This window comes from Anabrus simplex, chromosome 8, assembly GCF_040414725.1.
Source record: "Anabrus simplex isolate iqAnaSimp1 chromosome 8, ASM4041472v1, whole genome shotgun sequence".
Classification (NCBI taxonomy): Eukaryota; Metazoa; Arthropoda; class Insecta; order Orthoptera; family Tettigoniidae; genus Anabrus; species Anabrus simplex.
In genome coordinates, this window is record NC_090272.1 from 178,277,397 (window position 1) to 178,301,488 (window position 24,092).

A 24,092-nucleotide genomic window follows, 5' to 3' on the forward strand; every position below is an offset into this window, starting at 1 on the left:
AGAATGAGTTTGCCGTTGAGGCACAGAATAACATATTCTGGTTTCTTTCCATAAAATAATGTACTGAGCGAGTGGCTTCGTGGTTTAGGTCACGCAGATGTCAGCTTGCTTTCGGGAAATAATGGGTTCGAATCCCATTTTTTGCAGCGTTCCGTGGTTTTCCATTTTCACACCAGGCAAATGCTGGGAGTGTACCTTGATTAAGGCCACGGTCGCTTACTTCCCACTTCTAGCCTTTTTCTATGCCTCGTAACCATAAGATGTGTGTAGGTGTGACGTAAAGCAAATTGTATAATAATAATAATAATAATAATAATAATAATAATAATAATAATAATAATAATAATAATAATAATAATTGTACCGGTTGGTACACCTATAAACCGCACATTTGAATGTTCAGCCTTAAAGTACTCCTCTACTGGAGAAAATCTTGAACTTTAAAAACCGAATCAACTCAACTGTTTCTCAGAAGATGTCACTGAGTGTATTTCGATTTGTTTTGTTTTTCATTGATCAAGAAGTCTGAACATTCTCTTATAGATGTCTCTACCAAAAAAAAAAAAAAAAAAAACTATGATCACGCACCCTAGGTGCGAAGTGAAGGAACTTTTATGAAGAAATTCTGTATTCAGAAGTTTTAGTCTCTACTAAATTTTGTTCTTTCATCTATGGGTTGGCAATATTACTCTTTCTTTCCGCCAGTTTTGAACTTAGCCAATCCCGAATTTCTTTAATTAATTTTGGACCAATAGTGTCCTTCTTCTCCAATTTTAATGTGTAAATTTTGGGCAACCAATAAACGCCTGTGGGTGTGTCTTAATTATGAAAGGTCTCTAATCTTCCATGAGGGTTTAAAAACTGCTGATTTTCATGGCTCGTCGCCACTTCAGCAACATCTAGCTTAGTGTATGGAAGTATAGTAGGAGGCGGGTTGCGCCTCTTCCTTCGAGCAGCAGCTCTGCAGCAAGGGTAATGGCCTTTTAACATCTTTATTTCTTTCTTGGTGAGCAGTTTAACCCCCGGGGAAAGTTCGAAACCTTTTCAAAGTATCCTACCTGTTTAAAAATGTAACTTAGAGCCGGCTTATGTAAACATTTTCTTATTACTTTAACTGTAAATCGGGGATAGAGAGTGCTTTACCCTCCCGAGCTCCCCTTCAATTTGGATTTGAGGTGACTACGTTTTCATAACCGATTTTCTTCTCATCATTAATGTGTTAAATTATTTTTCTTATACGAGTCACCTCCCTAGTGTGGGAATAGCTCCTGTGTATCGGCCTAGCGCCACTTAGGTTTTAACAAGCTTTCATGTAGGAGTGCAAGAACTCGCTTCCATTCAGCTTTGTATTTTGGGCCATTAACTTAACCCGTTTTTGTTTTCCTTCCTGCGAAGGCCCAGTAGATTGGGTACGAGATACCCCTGTTCCATTATAAGTTGTGCCTTAATGGCAGTTCAGTGTAATAATCTGGCATTGCCTTTAATAGGCTTGGACGATTGAGAGCGAGTCAGCTCTTTCTGGTATTTTGAAAGGTGCCTCTAGGAGGCTTGATATTATTAGGCGGGAGCAAGTGCTCCATGTAGACCTAATTAGGGGTTTTCTGCCCTTTGGTAATTTGTGGTTGCAGAGATTGTTAAAGGTGGGGCTTGAAGCCCAGATAATTAATTTGTCTCTAAATCCTTGCTTTTCTGGTCTTGTACCTGATTGACTTGTTAAGTTTTCAAATTCTATGTAAACATTTGTTAAATCTTGTTGTTTATTGAAAATATAACCTTTATTTAAATTTTAAATTCATCTTTCGGACTTGTAGTTAGACCCATTCCAGCCCGCACCTTCTTTCACCTCTGCTGATTCACCAAAACACGGTAACAATAATAATAACACGGTTTCAAATATAGCTAAATTGTTGTGCCATAAAAGTGATGTCTAACGATGGCAAAGAAGCAGATAATGTCGATTTTACAATTACTGGTGTTTTCAGTAAAGCACTGTATCTCTTGACGGACCTCTAAGTCCTATCGTTCGGAGAGCCTTGGCGATCTTCTAACCACTAGCGTAGCCAGGATCGGCCGATGGGAGGGGGTATTAGTTACAAAAAGCTGAGAGAACATAATGAAGGTGCGCGCATGCATGACACTGATGCAAGTGAATTGTGTTGATATTCAGATTGCAGTACACTACAAAATCTTACTTTATAATACAGAACGAGAATAACTTAATACAGCGAATTGTATGTTCAGTTTACAATCTAAAATCCAATTTTCGAGGCTTCTTAGAAAATAGATTCAATACATCAGTTTGTTTTCCGATTACGTCTCTGAATGTTTGTTTAGTTTATTGTCAGTTTCTGTTTACTTTCTCTTTTGTAAAAATTCCATGGCGCGGGGAGGGAGAACCTCCCCCCACCCCCGGGCTAAGCCCCTGCACCTCACGAATATGATATGTCGTTTAATCCTGAGTAGTTGTCCGGCTCCATGGCTAAATGGTTAGCGTGGTGGCCTTTGGTCACAGGAGTCCCGGCGGAGTCGGGAATTTTAACCTTAATTGGTTAATTTCGCTGACACGGGGACTGGGTGTACGTGTCGTCTTCATCACCATTTTATCCTCATCACGACGCACAGGTCGCCTACGGGAGTCAAATCAAAAGACATTCATCTGGCGAGCCGAACTTGTCCTCAGACACTCCCGGCACTAAAAGCCATACGCCATTTCATTTCTGCCCGAGTAGTTCACCACAGCACAGTTTCCCAGCACATGAGGAAGGGTTTCATACTCACCGCAGCCATACCGACAGTGGTTTATACTGGAAGAGCGCCCCGGAAGATAACGGACTGATGCTACCATGGCTGTCATTTTTAACACGTCACACTGTTCGCAACTGAGGCCTTCATTCCTTAACATCACCCAGGAGTTCGCAGCTGTACAGTTTCACTCCTTTTCCTTTGTGTGGGTACGCACACCACGCGACATATTACCTGTTCTTTCAGGTGTTTCTTCAGCTGTCTACGTCTGATGGATCGATATACAGTTCTGCGAGGCAACGACGTTGAATATACTCATAGTCCTCACCCAGCTGACGTGAGGCTGGTCAAGGTTTTTAAGTGTGTTATTCATATTAAGTTACTGGAAAATCACCTCCCGGAAGGTTTGGAAGATTGATAGGTCTTGTGCCGTATTTCTTTAGCCTTCTTTTTTTTTGGGGGGGGGGTTATATCTCTGTTCTGTGGGAGCTGCAAACTCTCTGACAGAAGACATCCGTTATCTCTTCCAGTTATGAGCATCTTAAATTCTATTTTCTTTCACTTTCTAAGTGCTTGAAGCTCTCTGTTATTTCTTCAACTATTTCTCATCTTCTCCCTCTTTTCATCTCGTCACATTTGTCTCACTTTTCTCCGCATTGTATCTAATTAGTTTTAGAAACTATAGTTTAAGGTACGTGAAATGATTTACTCCGATTTGGTGTCTTGACAGACGTTCACTCTCTATAGGTCCCATTCCTGTTCATTGGACATACTTTAAAGGTGTTTAGGGATAGCGTGACCGCCATTTCTGTTAGCTTAATGTATTTCTGTTCCCTCATTGCGTCCATGGTGTAATGAGTCATTAATCGCCGTCATCGGAGGCCAGGAATCGATTCTCGGTAGTCAGAAATTTAATATTAGCATGAGGGCTGATACATAGCTAAAATGTACATGCAGCTCACCTGCATTGAAGGCATGCCTAAAAAGAGCTGCACCATCATGGGACGAGCACACGAATTTAATTATCTTTTTTCACCCTTCGTTGTACCCTATCTCGTAATTCCTTATTATCTTTTCACTTATCTCCTCCTTTTAACTCCCCATTTCTCATTTTCTTCTCTCACTCTTTTGTTTGATTAACAGTTGATTACATTTTTATCCTTCTACTATCTTCTCTTTTCTCATTTTTCCACGAATTCCTTCCTTTTCTCATTATAAACTTCTATTTTACTCTCATCATTGTATCTCCTTAATATGCCTTTGCTGCGAGACCTAGTGTTTACAGTGCACTATGTCTTCTGGTATGGGCTAGAGCAATTTTGTTACTTTCAATGATCAGTCTCAGTCTAACCCTTGGCTTTGGCAATATGAAAGTAAGTATGAGCAAATACAGTAGAGACAATACGTGACACTCAGCGAGATATCGAGAGACAGGTATTAGGGCTCTCTCTAGCGGATTGACCTGAGAACTACTGATTCTGTCCTAAGAGCACGTGTATTTGTGTGTGAAGTTTTTGGTGTTATTTATGCGTTTTCAGTGAGTTGACATAATTAAATAGTAGCGTGTGCCATTCCTTGATATTCCTCTCAATATGAGGGGAAAGGTATGTGCTGTGTTTGGCTGCAGTAACTATGAAGTAGAGAAGAATGCGTGGTCTTTCTTCCGTTTCCCTCGTGACAAGAAAATGTAAATAATATTGTGTTTGCACATATATTCTTCCAGTGACAAAGAGATTTTTATAGTACTTCATAATCTTCTGACCTGCTCGACTCATATTTTAACTGGCTTAAAATATAATACGCATATTTTATTGTATAGTGCAGCAGTTAACCTTCAATACCGATGTGTTGTTGTAGGTGTGATCTGTGGGTTTGATTTAATTCAGGAAAATACATATGCATATGAGTGTGGCTGGTTGTGTTCCAAGTCACCCTATTTGAAATGCCGTAATGCGTTGTCAAGCACTGAAGAAAATATGGGTGATGTAAGAAATGTACATATTTTGTTGAAACAATATGATGATGCAAATTTGCATTACCCTAATGTAATGGCATTATGGCAAGTATTTCTTATAGGGAAAGTTTAAATGTGTTTGAGGCTAAATTTATAGATTTTCTTTCTGTTAGTAGGCTTCAAGTTAAAAGGAAAGTTGTCCAGCTCTTAAATGTAAATTCATTGAATCATGTCTGTAAGGAATGCGCCGATATTTTTGTTGACAACTGTTTTAATATGATGATACAATGCTTTTAAATGAGAAAAAAAATCTAGCCGTGAACGTTCAGGCAGGAATTCTAAAGCTAAAAATGTAATGCATAACTGAAAGATCAAGCCCTTTCACAGCAGTCCATTTCACATCTTGATTATATGTCTAATTTCAGTCTTTAAATAATAACCTGTTAAATAATTCTTCATTCATTTATCCAGAATTGCTTTAGCAACTTTGAAGTTAATATCTTAAAAACACTTTCTTTCTAACCGTAATTTATTTATCTATTTCTGTATATACATTTCCATTGATATTGGAATTTAGCGCGAATTTTTAGGTCAAGCCACTAGGAGCGCCACTTGCGACTTGTCTCCCATTTTAACAAGGCTAAATGCGGAAGCGTCGCATATTGTCTCTACTGTATTTGGTATGAGCGATGCTGGTAATGCCATTCCTTATGCAGCCCATCCCTGCTATGAATGATGTAAAAATATTGGTCATAGGGTCGGCTGGTGTATTCTTTTCAGTGGGCTTGGCAGACTGATATGTAATAGCAACTTATGGCTCAGTGAGGAAAGCAACGGTTAACTACCTCACTTCTCATTTCCCTAATACGCCTATTCAGTGATGCCTAGACAATTTATGACAGATAGTGGTACAGCTGTTGAGAATCCAATCAGTCATCGAGTTGAGGACTGAATAGACACATAGTCTACATCTTCTTAGTGCTTCTCTCCCTCTTCATTTGCAAAAGTTCGTGCTGTTCTTATATTTTATTTTATTTTACTGTCACTGTCACGCACTGTAACTCACATTCACAATCACTCAGTGATGTATTCACCTCCACTCTCTATGATCTTCTGCCAACGTTCAGGTAGCAGTTGAATGCCTCGCCTAGAGAACTGTTTTGGGTTTGACTGGAAAAAATCTGTTAGCCATTGGTCAAGAGAAGCTTCGTCAGGAAACGCTTGCCCCTGAATGTGGTTAGAAAGAGAGCGGAAATCTGGCAATCTGAGGGGGCAAGGTCAGGTGAACATGGAGGACGAGGAAGAGGTTCCCAGCTAAGTTAAGCAATCACACCTTTGGTCAATTGCGCTATATGCGGACGAGCGTTATCATGGAGCAATAAGACTGGTTGTTGTATTTGTCTTGGTCACTATACACAGCAGAGGTAACCCTTTCGTTTTTCGGAAGAAGTTCATGGTGAAGAATGCCATCTTTGTTCCACCAAACACACAACATGATTTTCTGTGGATGGGCACTATCCTTGGCATGGGGAGTTGCTTTTTTTTTTTGATGGGTTGAGCCACTCTTCCCTCTTCTTCATGTTGACATACAGGCACCATTTCTCGTCACCGGTGACAATGTTTGAAAGGAATGTTTCGTGCCTATCACAAGCCAACAGGTGCCGGGCAAGCAATGACGAACAGATGTTTACTTGTTGATTTGTATTACTGTCACTTAGCACATGTGGTACCCATATACCCAATTTCTGTACCTTACCCATCGAATGCAAATGGCGTGCAATAGTTAACTGATCTCATTCAAAAACTTGCGCCATTTCCTGCTTTGTTTGACGAGGATTCTCATGAAGCAACTCATTCAAGCGATTTTCGTCAAAATCTGAAGGTCTTACGTGGATCATCAGACAAGTCAAACCGTCCTGCTCGAAAGCGGGAAAACCATTTTTGTGCTGTTCTTTCATTACACTTCACAAATTGTTCTCACAGCTCCTGCTGCACTGGATCCTCAGTTGAACTCAAGAGTAAAATGTATCGGAAATGCTCAGTTTTCTCATCTTGACATTCCATATCCGTTTGTCTGAAATATACACAAATAATACGTTCACAATCAAGAAAACCTGTGTTTCACAACACCCAAACTTCAAGCTCAGTTGAAACAACGGAATAACGTTAAGCAATCCCTTCACGCCGCATTGTTGCTAACCCAAAAAAAAAAAAAAAAAAAAAAAAAAGCGCATGAACTTACGCATCGACTTTATAACTTCCTTCAGTTCTTCTTCATCATTTCTCCTCCCAATAATTTTCTCATCCTCTTATTCTCAATCATCATTCTTCGTTTTATAATAATGTTATTTGTTTTACGTCATAGTAGCTCCATTTTTATGGCTTTCGGAGATGCCGAGGTGCCGGAATTTTGTCACTCAGGAGTTCTTTTACGTGCCAGTAAGTCTATCGACACGACATAATATGTACACAAACAATAGATTCTTGGCGCAGGAAGAAAAAAATCTGACAATGAAATCCCAGTCTTTTACCTTTCCTATACCTCTTGTGTATAAAGAAATAAAATGAATTATTATTCACCTCTTTGCTTAATTGGAACCTGAATAATATAAAAGTTGATGGAAAAAACCAGTCTCCACACGGCGAGTCGAACCCACGACCATCGAATTACCTGTCCGAGCTCTTACCTCTACGCCAACTACTGCTCGGTGTGCGCACGAACGTAAGTGGTTTGTACGGTGCGAGAGCCGCGTCAACATTTATATTTCTATTTTTATTTTCTATACGATTGGCCATCTGGAGTTCCCACTTCGGGTAGGCCTACTTTCATTTGTAGTCAAGCCCTGCATGTTCTATAAATTTGAGCGAAATCGGTGGTGATGATAGGGAATGCCCCCTTGTCAGAAGGCCAGCGCTCTACCGTCTGAGCTGCTCAGCCCGGCTTTCTTAGTTTTTAATTGTCCTCCAACAATTCTGTCTTCTTTCCTACCATGCCCTATCATCCACTGTTACGTACAGAACTTTTACATCCTTACCAAATTCTCTCCTTTACGGTCTCATTTCTTTTCTAAAAAATTATCAGAACCAGTATCCCCTCCCTCCCAATGAAACATAATCTGTGACATTCTTCCATGCGAGTACGATCATTTCAATCAATCAATCAATCAATCAATCAATCAATCAATCAATCAATCAATCAATCAATCAATCAATCAATCAATCAATCAATCAATCAATCAATCAATCAATCAATCAATCAATCAATCAATCAATCACCTGCATTTAGGACAGTCGCCCATGTGGCAGATTCAGTTGTTTAGCTAGTCTTTTCTTAAATAATTGCAAAGAATTTGGAAATTTATTGAACATCTCCATTAGTAAATTATTCCATTCCCTAACTCGTCTTCTTATAAACAAATATCCGCCCCAATTTGTCCCCTTGAATTCCAATTTTATCTTCATATTGTTATCTTTCCTATTTTTAAAAACACTACTCAAATGTATTCGTCTACTAATGTCTTTCCACGCCATTTCTCCACTGACAGCTCCGAACAAACCACTTAGTCGAGCAGCTCGTCTTCCCAGCTGTAACTCTAATATTTTCGTAACGCTATTCTTTCGTCGGAAATCGACCAGAACAACTCGAGCTGCTTTTCTTTGGATTCTTTCCAGCTCTCGAATGAAGTAATCCTGGTGAGGGCCCCATACATCTGGAACCATACTCTAGTTGGGGTCTCACCAGAGGCTTACATGCCCTCTCCTTTACATCCTTACTACAAACCCTAAATATCCTCATAACCAAGTGCATAGATTTGTACCCTTTATTTACAATCTAGTTCATGTGATTTCTCCAGTGAAGATCTTTCCTTATATTAATATCTGGGTATTTACAGTGATCCCCATCAGGAATTTCCACCCATCAACGCAGTCATTGAAACTGAAAGGATTTTTGCTATTCGTGAAACTCACAACCTGAATTTTAACCCCGTTTATCATTATAACGTTGCCTGCTGTCCATCTCACAACATTGTTGAGGTCTTTCTGCAGTTGCTCGACAATGTTGGACGAAAAATATGCACAGAACGAGTACCATCGTAAGAAAATAAAATTACTGTGTTCATGTTGTACTACTCATTGTGATTGCTGTTTTTAGGGACACTTGTTTCCCTTCCTGGTTACTTCTAGCTCCAGTCTGAACTGCAGGTGCTAGGAAATTCTCTTTAATTCTGTTGCGGCTGCTAACAGAATGGAACTATTCAATGTACGTGCTGGAAGAAGAGCCCGCCAGACTTCCGCTGCCTGTAATTATCACCAGCAGTCCCCTCAGCCTGAGCCCATTAACCTGGAGTCCGCGATTACATCGTTCCGGGCCGTGACCACGCAATCGCCACCACCCGCAAACTCACGGCACTGATGGCCTCGTAGCGGAGAACATGGAATGAAATAAACATGAGGCATAAGGGGAGACCGTGAGCTTTTAAAAGAAACTCGCAGGCTTTGTTTCTTTTAATTGTCCTTCATTATAGCTCTTCTTTTGTCTGAAATACTCTGCTATTTGCGACAGCGTGATTTGTACATGCTATACAGGCTGTTTTTTTGACGCAGGGAAAACAAAGAACCATTTTTTAAATCACAGAAGATGTATCCGGGTTGATAATGTCATTATTATTAGAGGGCGGAGTTTGGCTTATTTGAATGTTTGTTTCAAGATTTAATATGACCGTAAGAAGTAAAGGTGATTCATACCATTTGAAATAGAATGACAGAGTTTCATAGTGCATATAAATGCATATATACAAAACACGCGCATATTCTTGACATACCGGCACAAATTGTATTATTGCAATTTTTGTTATTATTTTGTATAAAACAGCATATACTCTTGTATATTGATATTCAAATCGGTACAAAAATGCAAAGAAATTAATATATAAATATTCCGTTCGCCACCGGAAGCCTTATAATGTATTGTAGTTGGCAGGCGACAGTATTAACAAGAGCCTGACAATGTGTAATTTTGTTTTCAGTGGCGTTTTGGTGTTCGGTTCGGATGTTGGAATCATAGAATAATGTTTTACGAGACTTAAAGTAGCAGACTGATGTAAAGATAAGGTAAACGGTAAAGATAGGATAGATCTACAAAATATTGGTCTGGGCTGGTTAGGTTCTGCCAGTAGAAGATTCTGTCTATCTTTGCATCGGTCTGTTTTCAGACCAACTTTGCTTTACGGGAGCGAAAGCTGGGTGGACTCAGGATATCTTATTCATAAGTTAGAAGTAACAGACATGAAAGTAGCGAGAATGATTGCTGGTACAAACAGATGGGAACAATGGCAGGAGGGTACTCTGAATAAGGAGATAAAGGCTAATTTTGGAATGAACTCGATGGATGAAGCTGTACACATAAACCGGCTTTGGTGGCGGGGTCATGTGAGGCGAATGTAGGAGGATAGGTTACCTAGGAGAATAATGGACTCTGTTATGGAGGGTAAGAGAAGTAGAGGTAGATCAAGACGACAGACGATTTAAAGATAAGAGGTATAGAACTAAATGAGGCCATAGCACTAGTTGCAAACCGAGGATTGTGGCGACGTTGAGTAAATTCACAGAGGCTTGCAGACTGAAAGCTGAAAGGCATAACAGTCTATAATGATTATGTATGTATGTAGGTATGTTAAAGTAGCAGAGAGGAGAGATCCTTCCTCGATACTTGGCAGGGACCAACCTAGCCGCCCCAAAAAGTATTATTACTTAAGTAGAAGAATTGAAACAGAAACATCCTAAAACTAAATAATGTCACCATTCTCTTCGTTCCTATAATCTTGCCACTGGCGGAACCTAACTAGCCCAGACCAATATTTTGTAGCTCTATCCTATCTTTACTGTTTATCTTTCGTGTGCATAATGCGCCGATGGTGGCAAGCCTGTTTAATGCACTGCGAGTTTGCCAGAGCCACAGCTAGTTTGGACCTATAACCTATACTATCATTTCTTCATTGAATGAAGACCAGTAACCACTAGAAATCATGCTAAAACTAAAAGCAGCTAAAAGTAGTCTGTTTCAGCAGTTGATATTTAGAAAAACATCCTTATACATAGAGAAAAACAAGTATTTTACAGAGTATGCAATAGTGGTTTTAGTGCAGATATGAATGCATATTTTGCCGCTTTTAGTGCATATGAATCCGCCCTCCAGTCATTATTTTGCCCCCTAAAACAGCAATCACAATAAGTGGTGCAATATGAATAACCCATTACAGGAACAGTAATTTCTTTTTTTTTTACGTTGGTACTAGTTCGGTGCATATTTTCCATTCGACATTGCGATCTAATCACAGATATAATGTTGCCCAACTGGTGGCCATGATCGTTAAGGCATCAAGTCTATATGGTCTGACACCGTGGTTAGCCAGATCGGGTCCTGATGATGGAAAAAAATTCACCCTCATAATGTTGGCCGGTAAGATAGGAGAGGTGGTAGTATATACAGTTTCTGATCACTAGATGGCATGCCAAAAGCATGGACTTAATTCATATTCTCACGAATTGTTAATTAATTATGAAATAAACTCCACAAAAAACATCCAGTTAATATCCCTAAGAAATATGCAAACTAATTTACTAATTTTTTTTGCATTACAAAGGAAAAAGTCGTTTTCTTGGGTGGAAGTTTCTGAAGTAACCAAAATTTTAAAAAAGGCCTCCTAATTGAAAACATAAATTAAAAAGCAGTGGCCCCCTCCCACACGTACAAAGTTATACTTGACAATGTATGAAAACACTTCATTAATTATTGGCTATTTACAAAAGTCTCTTGTCCTCACAGCAGATATTCGGTTTTTCTAGTATTTACCTGGAACGGGCGATCCTTCCGTAATCTTGACTGTTAGGTCTCACCTGCATCAGTCACTATACCCAGCAGTTCCCTGTTGCTAGATTCGAACACAATACCATTAATACGCACGACTGCTGCTCACTAACGTCGACTCCAGACGAGCCCGGTAACTCGTACAATCAATTCACGTGATTGCTCCACACACCGAACTACTCAAAACATATCACTCGGCAAGACAACCACACAACACTAAACACTAAACAACGACAACAACAAACAACCCGCAACTCCAACAACACTTTCCTCTAACACCCAAACACGACGATGCTCTCTCGACACTCTAATACATAACTCCTCAACGATATCATCTTGCCAGTGGCGCCATATATACCTGCTGCCCATATCATAACATGTGGAGGAGGAGTAGGGAGGTTCCAACTCTTCATAAAAGTGCGGATTTTCTTTGGACCAAAAACCACATTTCGTGATCGAAAGTTCCAGTATGTGGCAGACACTCCGAATAACAAAATCACTTCCCCTTGCTTTGGTATTGTGTCAAACACCTGAAGCATTGCCGCAGGTGCCTTTTTCCTCGGATCCATGTCAGAATCTGATAATTCTTGAACGCATGTAGAGTGATATGCACGCATATGTAAGTCCCTTTTCTTATACTTCTGAATTGTCTACCCAATCTCGCAAATAGTTTTTTACCGGGCGAGTTGGCCGTGTGGTTAGGGACGCACAATTGTTAGCTTGCATCCGGGAGATAATGGGTTCGAACCCCACTGTCGGCAGCCCTGAAGATGGTTTTCCGTGGTTTCCCATTTTCGAACCAGGCAAATGCTGGGGTTGTACCTTAATTAAGGTCACGCCGCTTCCCTTCCCACTCCTAGCCCTTTCCTATCCCATCATCGCCAAAAGACCTATATGTGTCGGTGCGACGTAAAGCAAATCGCAAATCATTTACAAATCAACTTTTTCTCTTCTATTATTGGAAGATGTGTCACTTCTTTTCTTATCCTCTAATCACATGCAAAAGAGAGTTCATGTTCTTATCTCAAAAACGCTTGTATCAGAGGAGGATCCTGTTGAAACCGCGTCAGCAAATCAGCACACACCTCTTCTGTAGTCTTCCAACTTTGGTTTATGTCGTGCACCCAACAGCTCGTAATAACACGTTGTTCAGTAGTGAAATGAAATGGCGTATGGCTTTTATAGCCGGGAGTGTCCGAGGACAAGTTCGGCTCGCCAGGTCCAGGTCTTTTGATTTGACGTCCGTAGGCGACCTACGCGTCGTGGTGAGGATGAAATGATGATGAAGACGACAGATACACCCAGCCCCCGTGTCAGCGAAATTAACCAATTACGGTTAAATTTCCCGATCCTGCCGGAAATCGAACCCGGTCTTTTGATTTGACGTACGTAGGCGACCTGCGCGTCGTGATGACGCTAACCATTTAGCCATGGAGCTGGACTGTTCAGTAGTGTAGTTGGACGTATCAGCCATTGTCTACTTCATACGATCTGAAACAGAAACAAAAATATACTTTTAGTACAATTTACAGGAAACTTTGTGGCCACTCTGCACATTATCGGAGTCGGATCCTAGAGCTATTTGATAAGAGTTTGCCAGGACGGTACCCCAGTGAGTTTGCAAACCATTTCCAAGTACGTTGAGTGAATAAATAGAACACTTGGTGTTTTTCTTACTACAGGCTTGTTAAGTAATTGAAGTGCCAGTACCGTATTATTTCACTTATTTGCTTTAAAGGGGAAGCCTCCCTTCAGAGAATAATCCCGTCCACTTCACTGTTGAACGGGTCAGTAAATCCTAGTTCAACACATCCTCCCTCTCTATATCCACCCCACATTGTTGCCATGACGACCACTGCTGCTTTCTCCCTGTCTATTCCAGACCTCGTCTAGTTTGTCACACTGAAAGATCTAACTATTTGCAACTATGGATAGATGTGCATTCTGTCATAATTCCAACAGACTCGGGACTTGGGAGCGTGAAATGCTATCATAATCTTACGCAAATCACAAAATTATTTAGCACTTTAATTAAAATTCTAATGGAAATAAAAACGAATCATACACTATTTTGGGATTATTTACAAATTTCTTTGCTGGGAAGTCTGAAGGTTCCTTTCTTCGATCTACTTTCCTGGGCAATCCTATTGGATGTTCTCGAGTAACAGATGTTGACCCATCTCGAGATCCTTGATTAGTGCGTTCACGGCTGAACGGGAACGTATAACGAACTCATCACTTTCTAAGGTGACGAGCTGATCTCTCGTACTTTATCAATAGGCCTATGGTCTGATTTCCTAAACGTCACTTCGATTTAAAAAGAACCAATCTTCTACTCTCACAAATGTCTCCGAACAAAAGTCTGTATTTTCATAGATTTTCCCAGTAACGGTACTGGCGAAGTACTCTCAATGTTCTGCCCTTTACCAACACGCTTGCGATAAGCCCGTCTCTACACTTAAATTGTCTGTGTCCAGAAGATGCTCACTTTCTAAGTACGACAACAAATTCACGGCGATAAGTCCAATTTATTCTCTAACTGCACATGACGAAAAACCTCTAAATTTCTCAAAGTTCGACACAGCACACTTGTGATCGACACTCAGAGAAAGCTACTCTCAGACTGTCCACAGAAAAAGGGTATGTCATTAATTATTCACAGACTAAACATGGCAAAAGACAACTGCTCACTCAGGCTGACCACGGTAGAGAACCGTCTTCCCCCGGATCTCCTGTTTGGACCCTCTCAATATAAAGAGCAAAACTCTCCGAATCGTTCTAGAAGGAATACCTAGTTACTGAACGTTGGGATGAGCGCTAGATTCGCTAACTTTCGAATAGTTCATTGGTCCGTTCAATGCCACACTACCTAATATACTCGCGTGCAGAGCTCTTAGTGTTTTGGCGGATACAAACTGTAAGTTATGCCAGTGCGAAAAATTTTGCTGATAATTTCTAAATAATGAAGTTTATTGATTTTCATTCAAGCATCCTCTTATTTTTGCTTGTGGTTAGGCGACCCTTGACATTGATGTGAGAGAATGGTGATATATATAACGAGCCTTGAGTCCATAAAGCCGCAAATCTAACCTGAGTCTAGCTGACTCTTGCTCGAAATTAGTGGAAGGAAAGAGCACAGGTTCCAAAATACCGCTCAATACGTCGGTAGTTGACCCTCATAAATCTGTCACTGTAGAGGGTCTGGTACCTGGTATCAGGCCTGTTGTATTATGTAATTAGTTAAATATTTACAATATCCGCGGATTCGGGTGCCTGTGAAGGAAGTGCAGATGCGGATAATATTTTGTATATCCGTGCAGGGCTCTCATTAGGACTGTTCGCAGTAGCGGTGATTAGGCGAGGGTGAGAACATTACATTTTTATTCTCTTTTAGCCGCCTGACACTAGGAATTACAGGAATTATTACAAATAAACAATTTGTACAAGCCCTGTTGTATTATCAGCTAATTGCAGGAATTATTAAAAATAAACAATTTGTACAAGCCCTGTTGTATTATCAGCTAATTACAGGGATTATTAAAAATAAACAATTTGTACAAGCCCTGTTGTATTATCAGCTAATTGCAGGAATTATTAAAAATAAACAGTTTTGTACAAGCCCTGTTGTATTATCAGCTAATTGCAGGAATTATTAAAAATAAACAATTTGTACAAGCCCTGTTGTATTATCAGCTAATTACAGGGATTATTAAAAATAAACAATTTGTACAAGCCCTGTTGTATTATCAGCTAATTGCAGGAATTATTAAAAATAAACAATTTGTACAAGCCCTGTTGTATTATCAGCTAATTACAGGGATTATTAAAAATAATTTGTACAAGCCCTGTTGTATTATCAGCTAATTGCAGGAATTATTAAAAATAAACAGTTTTGTACAAGCCCTGTTGTATTATCAGCTAATTGCAGGAATTATTAAAAATAAACAATTTGTACAAGCCCTGTTGTATTATCAGCTAATTACAGGGATTATTAAAAATAAACAATTTGTACAAGCCCTGTTGTATTATCAGCTAATTGCAGGAATTATTAAAAATAAACAGTTTTGTACAAGCCCTGTTGTATTATCAGCTAATTACAGGAATTATTAAAAATAAACCGTTTTGCACAAGCCCTGTTGTATTATCAGCTAATTACAGGAATTATTAAAAATAAATAATTTTGTACAAGCCCTGTTGTATTATCAGCTAATTATAGGAATTATTAAAAATAAACGATTTGTACAAACCCTGTTGTATTATCATATAATTACAGGAATTATTAAAAATAAACGATTTGTACAAGCCCTGTTGTATTATCAGCTAATTACAGAAATTATTAAAAATAAACAATTTGTACAAGCCCTGTTGTATTATTAGCTAATTACAGGAATTATTAAAAATAAACGATTTGTACAAACCCTGTTGTATTATCAGCTAATTACAGGAATTATTAAAAATAAACAATTTGTACAAACCCTGTTGTATATGAGCTAATTTTTTCCTTTATCTTCTGTAATTGCCGGCCCCGTGGTGTAGGGGTAGCGTGCCTGCCTCTTACCCGGAGACCCCGGGTTCGATTCCCGGCCAGGTCAGGGATTATTACCTGGACCTGAGGGCTGGTTCGAGGTCCACTCAGCATACGTGATTAGAATTGAGGAGCTACTGACGGTGAGATAGCGGCCCCGGTCAAGAAAGCCAAGAATAATGGCTGAGAGGATTCGACGTGCTGACCACACGATACCTCGTAATCTGCAGGCCTTCGGGCTGAACCGCGGTCGCTTAGTAGGCCAAGGCCCTTCAAGGGCTGTAGTACCATGTGGTTTGGTTTGAATCTTCTGTAATTATTCACAAAATTATTAGCGGAAATATGCACAAAATGTCGTTCAACGCGGCTAACCGATTTGTATAGCGACCCAGCAAGTAGTGGAGACTTTGCATGTCCTGTGACGAAGGGTAGCAGGGGTGTATTTTTATTCATTTCTTCGCCAAGGTCATGGACATTGAGATATGATTCACCCGCTTGTGGCGCTTATTCGTCAGTCTCGCAGACTCTTTAGTGTCTCTTAGTTTAATTGTATAATCATGCGTACTTCTATTTAATCATAATGAAATGAAAATCCACAGCCTGTTTTCAGTCATTCTACAGGGTCAGGGATGGAATGAATGAAGCCCCCATCTAGGGGTGAGGATAGGAATTGTGCCGGCTGTCGAAGCGTGTCGCACTCCTCTGGGGCAATGATTAATGAATGACAGATGAAATGAAGTAATATTGGAGAGTGTTGTTGGAATGAATTATGACAGGGAAAACCGGAGTACCCGGAGAAAAACATGTCCCGCCTCCACTTTGTCGAGCCCAAATGAAGTGACCGGGATTTGAACCACGGAAGCCAGCGCTTAGAGGCCGGCACTCTTCCGCCTGAGCCACAAGTGTAATTATTGCTCCTACGGTGAAAGTTTTATTGTACGGTACTGGATCAAAATCTCAAAAAGAAACTGTTCCTATTACCGCAGTTAAATTGGTGCTGAGTGAAACTTTACCTCTCTGTTGAAATTCGCGCAGAGAGTATCAAAAACTTACATTTTTAGCTATTTTGTTCAATTCTGGTATTGTCCCCCTCTCCCACCCGCTATATCCCACAAACCCGGGCACTTTTTGTCGTCTGTACACACCCTCTCCCAATATACACACACACACTTCTAATTCCCAGTCGGTATTCGGGAGATAGTAGGTTCGAACCCCACTGTCGGCAGCCCTGAAAATGGTTTTCCGTGGTTTCCCATTTTCACACCAGGCAAATGCTGGGACTGTACCTTAATTAAGGCCACGGCCGCTTCCTTCCCACTCCTAGCCCTCTCCTGTCCCATCGTCGCCATAAGACCTATCTGTGTCGGTGCGACGTAAAGCAACAAGCAGAAAAAGAAAAAAAATATAAAATCCCAGTCGCTTCTACTGACTGTTCTAAGAGCCATTTTCTTTTCTTACTGCGAATTGCATCTGCGTTTTAAGTTTGAAAGCTGCGTCACATCTCGGGCCAGCACATACACTAGCTTGGCGTCGGTAAGTCTGACACAATGTTGCACCATGTTACGTTCCGTTGGCTTGCTCGCTACGTTTCTCAGCTTTCGTACACACATTTTATACCTTTACAGATGCTTTATACACTCAATACAATAATCACCCAGTGATTCACTGCTGATACTTAATTCACTATCTCTTGACACTGTTAGGTTACTTTTCTTTTCCTCGTAGCACTACAGTGCGGACGGATCTTGGCCTGTCAAGCGGCCGCTGTTCAGCCCGAAGGCCTGCAGATTGTGAGGTGACGTGTGGTCAGTGAGACGAATCATCTGGACCAATTCTTGGTTTTCTAGACCGGGGTCGTCATCTCTCAGATAAATTATGAATTGTAATCACGTAGGCTGAGTGGACCACGAACCAGCCCTGAGATACAAGTAAAAATCCCTGACCTGGCCGGGAATCGAACCCAGGTCCTCCGGATGAGAGGCAGGCACGCGACTCCTAGACCACGGGGCCGGCACTGTTGGGTACACTCTCCATAATTTTAATTACTTTTCAACACCTTGTTCTCGGAGGTCGTGAATTCGAGTCTCGCTCGGGTTCGCACGCCCCGTGTTAATGTATGGAAGGACGCAGCGCGGTTCGTCGATCGCGACAATTCAATGGAAGAAGAGAAAGGAGGGTTCAATATTCTAACATAATGCACCTGTCTACTTATACTTCCTGAACTTTTCCCCGGTTTATGCATGTGGATTTGGCGCAGTTTTACGCTCGGGTGCCTACTGTACGTATAGGAATGAATTGAATATTGCTGTTGTGTGCTTCTGTGGTGAAAGATGGTGTGGAGTGTTGTGTGTATTAGAAGGGAAGACGAACAAAATAACATTTATTATATTTCTCGATCCAGAAGAATTAACCATAAATCCAATTCCGATTGTGGACCTTACTTCTCCCAAACAAGAAGTGCGCTTTTAATCGCATGTACTGTAGACAAACTGGTCACTGAGCATGTGAAAGCAACGTAAATATTTAATGTATTGTTTATAAAAAAATTACCATTTAAAATTTACAATTTGCAAACACCGTTATATTCTTGTACGTCAAGGGCCCCCTACCGTCCGGTAGGGATAGCTCAGCTGAACTCACTGGGTGAATTAGGCCCTGTGAGTTTGTTTCTCTTGTTGTGGTAAGTTTCAAGCTATTAACACATATTAATAATCACTAATTATCATTTGACCTTATTCCAATAATCTCAACCCTAAGAAAGTTCTGATTACTTATTTTATTCTTAATACTAAAAGAGTATTTATTATCCTCCTATGTCAATACATCAGTATCATCTTGTAAGATTAGTGTCTGATAGACATGTTTTAATATTCGATATGAGAGAATGGTGTCTACAAGCATAGTGAGAAGTTAGAAAATTAAGTACTTTATTTCGTCAGTCAGAGACGATTATGACAAGTGATATTTTAATGATAATGATGTGGTACTACAGGAGGAGGGAGTGTTCTATTTCTATTAGTCAGTGACTATATGGTATGAGTGTGGCATCTAATAAACAAAGTAAGAAGTTGGAACAGTCCGTAGTATTCTATTTCAGCAGTCAGTGATTGCGTGTTATACCGAATAATTTATAATGATGATTGGTAGTGATATGAGTTTGCAGGAGGAAGGACTGCTCTATTTTAATCCGTCAATGACTATATGTTGTGACGAGTGATATCTAATGAGCATGGTGTGAGTGATGGAGAACGCTCAATATGGGGAGCTAATTTATCCTGCGAACGATGTGATGTGCTCGGATGAATGGATAGGAGGGCGGAGGGAGTAGTGGGGGAGGGCTTTCTCCCGTTACGTAATTGTGCCGTGCGCCAGTATTCGCTGCCTGTGGTTTATGTTCCTAGAGGGGGAGATCACAGACATGTTACACGATGTTACAGACCTACGGTTTCTTGAATGAGGAATGGAACTAACTCGTGTTTCTAAACATTATCTGAATAAATTTATGACCCATTTGTTCGCGCCTTTATGAACACAGGTGCTTTATAATAATTAGCACTTGGACGTTAGGGACTAAAATATTGTAAAATAGACCAAAAAGGCACTAAAACGGCCACGGACGCCACCCCCCTCCTCCTCACCTTCTCCGCCCCGAATCTCCCTATCGAGACAGGGCGTTGCCCTCGAAGAGGCCCGCCGTACCCATTCCGGTAGTGTACGGAACGAAAACATTTGCAGTTAGTTAAAAATTAGCACAATCTAGGCACTTAAATTCATCTAAATCGGCGATAAAGATAGTTTCCACGAACTTTACAGAATAGGCCTGAACACACATCACACATTCTTCAACGAATTTACATGGGTTTTAATACAGTATTGCCGATTTTTTAGGCACGATGAAGGAACTATCCTGCACATAACAAGAAGAAACTACTGAACACTGTCTTACTACTTGCTGAAATACCAGCTTTATACCAGCTTTCAATGGATGAAGAAAGAGAAATAAAATCGCTGAGAGAAAAGGTTGAGAGTTTGCTGCTGTCCTTCATTAGGACGTGCGAGGAAACATATTGTCACGTGGCAGCCCTCTCGTAGCTTCCTTCGGTATTTCCTGGAAAGGAATAATAATAATAATAATAATAATAATAATAATAATAATAATAATAATTGGCTTAACGTCCCACTAACTACATTTTTACGGTTTTCGGAGACGCCGAGGTGCCGGAATTTAGTCCCGCAGGAGTTCTTTTACGTGCCAGCAAATCTATCGACACTAGGCTGACGTATTTAAGTACCTTCAAATACCACCGGACTGAGGCAGGATCAAACCTGCCAAGTTGGGGTCAGAAAGCCAACGCCTCAACCGTCTGAGCCACTCAGCCCAGCGAAGGGATGAGTAAGCTAGGCTGGAAACCTCCCAGTCAGCCCGAGAATATGCCGCGGCCTCTGCTCCATCGTTCTTTTCGTCTGATTTCCCCGTGCGCCTTCTGGAATGTGCAACGAGAATCTTCAGTCTCTAGCTGAGCCCCGAATATTCTCATACTCCACCACGAGGATATAAAAATAAGACTAGCAGGGAACCGTGAGTGGAGTAGTTGGATTGGAACCAGTGTCTAACTATCGTTGTGTTGTGTACTACAGTGGTCTGTACACCGTCGTTGAGTCGTTGTGTAGAACAGTGACATGAGTAGAAATGGAAAAGTCTACCACACCGTACTGTAGAAATATATGTTTGGTTGACATATTTATGCACTCATACAGGCTTCGGCAGCCGGCACAGTTCCTATCCTCGCCGCTAGATGGGGGCTTCAATCATTCCATTCCTGACCCGGTCGAACGACTGGAAACAGGCTGTGGATTTTAATTTGATTTATGCACTCCTAGAGTATGATATATTGAAGGTTCTTCTTCTTGTTTCCGAATTTGGCCGCCTATGGACAGCATTGAACTTAAGGCTTTCTCTTCTTCTTCTTCTTCTTCTTCTTCTTCTTCTTCGTCTTCTTCTTTTTCTTCTTATTCTCCTCCTCCCAGAACCTCTTCATTCTTTCACTTCTGATCTTCCTTTCTTTCTCAGATATGACCAGTTTGGGTCTACATTTTGGTGGTTTCTCCTGGAATGTTTTGATGCTGTCCACTCGACTTCTAAATTCTTTTCTGTAGTGAACCATATCAACTGTAAGTCCACTTTCTATTGCATCTCTTTTTACCTCTTCCACCCACTTCGTCGAAGCTTTTAGTCCAGTGATGTACTTGAATATTTTCTTAGTTAGCCGTTTTTCATCCATTCTTTCTACTGTAGATGCCCATAGAATTTTACCCTTCGCTTTCGCATGGTGACAGTGATTTTTTCGGTGTATTTATAGAGGTCATCATTTTTCCTATTCCTCCACTCCCTTTACATTTTAGCATAGAAAAGTTAACGCAACGAAAATTGTTCTGATGGACTGCATATCAATATGTGGCTGGGAGGCGTGATAATTCTTAAGGGATAGGAAGAGCAGTCACATTCGAGATTTTCGCTCCGCATCGACTATATCATAATTTTTCTCAGCAGAAGATGTTTAGAGCTATGTCTGGCCGCGAAACACAGTCTTATCGAAACGAAATTCATGATATTTTTAGCAAAAATTCGAAGTACATTTAATAGTTTACAATTCGTAAACGAATCTATTTAAAATGCTTGAGTAATATTATATTCCTCCATGTTAAAATTGCAAAGTAGTCCGCCAACGCTGCACTCTCTACTTGTAAGTGTTCCGCATGCACTACTGATGAATGGGATATTCAACAACTTATTTTCGCAGGGGTATTACTGCCTGCAGCTAGATTACGTCAGAATACGAGAGGTAACAACCGAGCGGCCGGTCGCTGCATGTTCCTCAGCCCCTCCCGTGTAATGCGCCCTCTTGCATTAGTAAGCCTCATTTTCGAATGCATAGTAGTAGGGTGGTTCTTGGTATAGCAGCGCTACTCTTGCCGTCAACATATCGACAAGACTGGTGTGATCAGCAACGACGAATACACAGACATAATTTTAATTTCTGGAGAATCTGGTCGGAATGCATCCGAATTTCGCAGACAGTATACGCAGGTGTTTCCAAATAGCCGCCTGCCTTCTATACACGTATTTCGCCGAACAGAGTTACAGTTAAAGGCTAATGGATTGTCCAAGGCATGTACCGCACATAGGAAACTATTTGGTAGAGTGGAATGTCTGTACGTATATAAATTAATGAGTTGTTATATATTATTTTCTGCATCTTTGGCGCATTTGCGAATGAACCCTGTTACAGAATGTGTGTAGTAAAATGACTGCTGTTTATTTCACATCCGAAGTATAGCACATTATAGCGCTCCTTTGTAAACCAGCGACTAGGCATCCCACTCTACATTAGTGCATGCGGGACACTTATAAGTAGAAAGTACGGGGCTGAAGGGCCACCTGGTATATATCGTCGTTACTCCTGAAAATACCTTTACTGTATATGGCAATGTTGTCGGAGAAATACTGACCCGCAGCACACGTATCACTTAGAAAGAAAACTCGTTGAAATAGTTCATGCACTGAACCTTAGATGACAGAACATTTCTGGTCAGAGTTCTAATCTGAAATATATCACATAGCGGCTTTTCTAGGCGCAACAACGATATCTTGATGTGTTTTAAGGAAAATTAAAGGTCCGCTTACTTGGGCGAATCGCGTCGTTCATTGTTTAACATGACTTCTTTGACCACTTTATTCGCACCTCGTTGGAATCGCGGTTGCAATCTGTATCGCATATATGGACTTGGCCTTGCTTTATGGCGAGATGCCCTTCCTGACGCCAAACATAAATGGAGGAATATATTCACTGTTGCGTGTTTCTGCGATGGTTGTTAGAGTGGTGTGACCGGGCGAGTTGCTCGTGCGGTTAGGGCTGTGAGCTTGCATCCGGGAGGTAGTGGGTTCGAATCCCACTCTCAGCAGTCCTGAAGATGGTTTTCCGTTGTTTCCCATTTTCACATCAGGCAAATGATGGGGCTGTACCTTAATTAAGGCCACGGGCGCTTCCTTCCAACTCCTAGGCCTTTCCTATCCCATCGTTGCCATAAGACCTATGTGAGTCGGAGCGATGTAAAGCCACTAGCAAAAAAAAAAATAATAGAGTGGTGAGTTTTGTTTACATGCAGAGGTGTGAATTGGGACGAACACAAATCCCCAGTCACCAAGTTTCTGAGTCAGAGGAATTATCCACATGCGGTTAAAATCCCCGACCCAGTTGGTAATCGAACCCGCGACCCACTGAATCGAAGACCTTGATATTGACCATTCAGCTAAGGAGTCGGGCTGATTCTATGTTCAATAATGTCTATTATTTATGTTTGTACGTCAACTTTTTGTTTATGTTATAAATTGTAGGCCTACCCGATATAGTGGAAGAATTCACATTCTCAGTTCGATCCTCTATATTCTTATATCAGTTCTTGTAGTTTGCTGAACAGTCCATACACGACACGTTGTGCAGCAACAAGGTAGTTCACTATTAAGCACTAATGGCGAGATATATTCCCGGGTTGTAATGTATTGCGATTCGAAATCCAGCCATTAAACATGGAAATTTTCTTATGAATAGACATGGTGCCGTGGTTCGGATTCTCCGTAAAACTATAGGCTCCTTGGCTTATAACAACATGCACGTAAAACGCCAACCTTGCCTATTTTATGGTATTTATAAGAATATTCGCAACAATAATCAAACAGTGCAGAAATATATTTGCAAACTAAGGAGAGAAAATATTCTTCATGATTTTCTGAATTTCTCGGGACGGATAGAGAAGTGATGATGATAATATTCTTTGACAATATTCCTTTTAAATCTAACCATATCAATAGGAACTGGGTAAAGTCCAAATCCCACTATTCAACAATGTCCACAGTTTACAGAGAGCCATTCTAATGCAAATGCCCAGTGGAGAGAAGAATGGAGATTGAACACCATACCTCAGCTTTGGTGCTACTTAGAAAC